Below are 3,989 nucleotides of genomic sequence, written 5' to 3' on the forward strand. Positions count from 1 at the left end.
ATCTGTCACTGAACATTTGCTGCTTGCAGACTGGAATATTTTCTCATTTCTCAGCCAAAGAGAGGGTTTTTTTTAATTAAAAAAAAAAAAAACAACCAAAAAAACCCAAAACAAAATCACCCCCCACACACACCTCCCTACCCTACCCCTCAACAGGTTGGAATAAAACAGAAATCTTTGCTAGGATCAGACCAGCACAGACTTAGAAACAAAAGAACCCAAGTAATTATAAGCAGATATAAAATCTGGACAAGGAAATAAAAACTGGGGAAAGACTGTGTTATTCTTTGTAAGATCAAAGAGACAAGGAGGAAGGTAGTGGATCAATGGGCTGAAAATCTCACTGTCTTTGTACCAGTGCCAGAAATATGACGAATAAATGAGAGAAACAAGGAAATCTTAACAGTTTATGAAAACACACGTTTTAGTCTAAAGTTATGATTTTGCCAGCATAACAGAATTTGCTAGGGCAAGCCTTCTGACTGGAATACATTAATTTTAAAACCCAATATCTTATCAATGAGAATTGACATAATATGAAATGAAAACGTGTTGGCCTATACAAACATTATGTGCACACCCTTTGAAGTGCAGAGTGTAAAATGAGATGTTTCTGTTAGTAATCTGTTAGCCGCAAAGAACTTTATTCCTTTTTTTCTTCCTTAGCAAGCCAAGGGAGTGTCCCCAACAGCTTCCTACTAGTTTATGCTTAGACATGCAGGCTCTTACCATTACCCATGCTAGGTAAATTCAAACTAGAATGGATGTCTGTGCTGTCATCGCACCTTCAGTACTTTGTATAGACATATTTTGAGATCAAAGTGTTTTCTGTTTGTCTTACAGTGACACTTTGAAGTATGAAACCACTTCATTACAACATAAATAAGAGACAATTCTGATGCAGAAATCTGTTTCAGTCACTATGAAGGGCTTGTCTACATGAAGATGCAAGTGGAAAACTCAAGATATGAATTGGGAACTAGTAGCTTTTGCAGACTAATGCTGTTTGGGCAGCTTTAATAGCTACCTATGGTCTTTCCACAATTTAGCTAAAACCATTCAGAAAAAGTTTTTAATAAGAAATAGTAACAGCCACACCAGGGATTAGAACATATTGACCCAGCTCATTTCAGAAAACAGAGTTTAAGTAGAAATTTTTTCTCTTGCCATGAATTAATCTGAGAACCACATGAAAACATGACTGAGTTCTATAGTTTTGAGTTTGAAATTCTGAATTTTTCTTAAAAGTTTACATATGATTTAGTGCTTAAAGAGAAAATAAACCTTATCAGATTAGCAGCCAGGCCTGTGTGTGTCCTTTGTATATCTAGGTCACGCTCTTTCAGGGTAAGGCTCAGGGAAGAAATTATTTCGTCCATCTCTGTGTGTTCATGCAGTTGCCCTGTGGCACACTTACTACTGATAGAATTCTTCACCCAGCTTTCATATCTCTGCTGACATATGCACGTAGCTTGCCTTACTATCTTATTTATGTATATATTTCAGTTTTAAATATATCTATGCTTTTTCCTAAGTGCCTGCTATCATTATGAATTGTCCAGGGGGCTTTTCAGAGCTGTGCTAATGCATACACATGTGCTGGGAGAAAAAAAGAGGAATGCCAGCTTATTTATGTATTTATTTTCTTTTAAACATACCTATATTTTTTCCTTAAGTGCCTGGAACAATATCTGCAATAAACAATGTTAATCAATAACCATGTTCAAATGATTCAGTTCCTTCAGTTCAGCGCTGTGAAACAAATGTGAGAAACCAAATAGACCTTATAGAGTGCCCTGTAGTTCAATACATCCAAGGCCTGTCTGACCACGGAAACGAGGTAATTTTAGCAACTGACATCTCATCTGCAGTAGTCTCCCCCTGTTTCCCTTCAGCTTCAGCTGGAGAATCAGGAACCCTTTTTTTTTTTTTTTTTTTTTGCCTACTTCCAGTTTAACTGTCACAACACGAAATTGGAGAAGAAACAGTTAAAAATCAGTAAATGGAAAAGACTCTAACAATTTCAAGACTGATATGAGTACCACAAAAAGCTGAATTTTTACTCAGGAGAAGAATCTTGACAAAGAGGAGAAAAAAGAAGAAACTCTCAGTGGTAATCTTAAGAAAATACCGAAATCCAGAAGAAAACTGACAGAGTGTGAGAGGGAAAAAGAAGATGGAAGTGCCAGGCATAAGTGAGTACAGCTGCAAGTCTGAAGTGTTAGTTGTATCTTGAGGTGTGTTTTCAGTTCTTCTATATGCATTGAAAAGTTACTGTATTCATTATTACTCCATAGAAACCCTTATTCCCATAAATCTGGCAAATAATATGTAAGCAGTTTCTTATCAAAAGATGAGAAAAGATAATTTTGTTTCTCAAAACCATTCTCATATGAAGCAGTAGTTATAATAAAAATGGATTATGCACAGAGTTTTCACCTTTGTATTAGAAACTTTTCAGCTCCTGAAGTTTCAGACTGTTAAATGGTAAAACATCAATGTCAAGAGATTCTTATAATGCAAAAATTAAGAAATTTGCACAGCTATTGTATATTTAGCATATAAGTGCTCTAGTAGAATACTCCTGATACAATAGAGATGATGTATCAAATCTGTGCAATAAAAAGTGTAAAAAATTACATCTAACAAGTGCTTATCAAGTTTAGTATTTATTACTCAATTTTTTATTTAATAGCAACTCTATGATATCTTTCAAGAGTTGGAAGTTGAAACTGCATGGACCCTTATAGCCCTTGACATATAGTTTGACAGTGGTCTTTCACTGAGTAAGGGAAAGTGAAGACGTATTCCGCTCCCTCAAAACACAAACCTCTGCCAGGAATGTGTCTGTGAATTTCTGTGAAAAAGAGAACAGGCACATGTCTTTCTGTTGTATTCTTTTCAAACATACCTATATTCTTCCCTGTGTGTCAACTATTGGCATGAATTGTTCAGACTGGTTTTAAGTCTACACTAATAACTTTGTATTTTCTTTATACCCGTACTGCAGTAATGCTCAGGAGACTCAATCATGGACAAGCCCTTTTGGGGTTGTAAAGGGTGTACAAAGCAGAACAAATTATTTGTGATCCAAATAATCTGATTTTGCCCACAATTTCTTCTGTCCTTTAATATCTTTAAACCCTGCTTTTCATGGTTAGGTTTGGAGTTGGAATAATCTTTTTCTTTGCTGTGTCCTGATGATTTCTTTAGCTTATGTAGAGCTTGCAATTTCAAAGTATATATATTATCACATTATTTTTTAAACTGCAAGCTGTATTTATCTGCAGAGGTTTTATTGGTAACTGAGTAACTGTACCGGAGACAATATGTTGCATTGGCAAATGTACGTCCAATTTGTATGCACACAGCTTGATATTCTTCTAAGCAGGTACGTTTTAAGTGCTGCCATCTAGACGTTCAGGTTGGTATCAAAACTGAGAACCAAAAGGCCTGTTGTGGCATCCCAAGGTATGTCACAACAAATTAGTAAGGCTATCTCATATTGTAACAATGTTTTCACTTTTTATGACAGTTGTCATATTTTAATTCTTTATGAGCTTTCATTTGGGCACTATCACTGAAATTAGTTGTACTGAATAATTTCCTTTCGAGGTAAACCTCCCCTATTTCCCAGTCCTTTTGAATATGTCCCCTGTGAATTGGAGCATCCTGAGAACCACTCTATTTTCTAAGAGGCTGTGTTCCCAAGGCATTGTTTTGGCAGCAGCTGTTGCTGGAGATGCCACAGTCATCCTCATTTGTCCCTGGCTGTGGTGGTGATGCTGCAGAGAATAAAGCAACTGTGCACTACTCACAGATTAGGCAGGCAACTCATCTGAGAGTTATTTTAGCTGGGTTACAACTGTTCCATGCTTCCAGCATGGCACACAGTGTCTATAAAACATTTGGGGCATCAGGTGGGGGGGGGATTGCGACTGTCCTTTTGTATCTTGTTTTAAGCTGGTGGGTAATACTTCTGTTAATAT

Source organism: Lathamus discolor, chromosome 1, assembly GCF_037157495.1.
Source record: "Lathamus discolor isolate bLatDis1 chromosome 1, bLatDis1.hap1, whole genome shotgun sequence".
Lineage (NCBI taxonomy): Eukaryota > Metazoa > Chordata > Aves > Psittaciformes > Psittacidae > Lathamus > Lathamus discolor.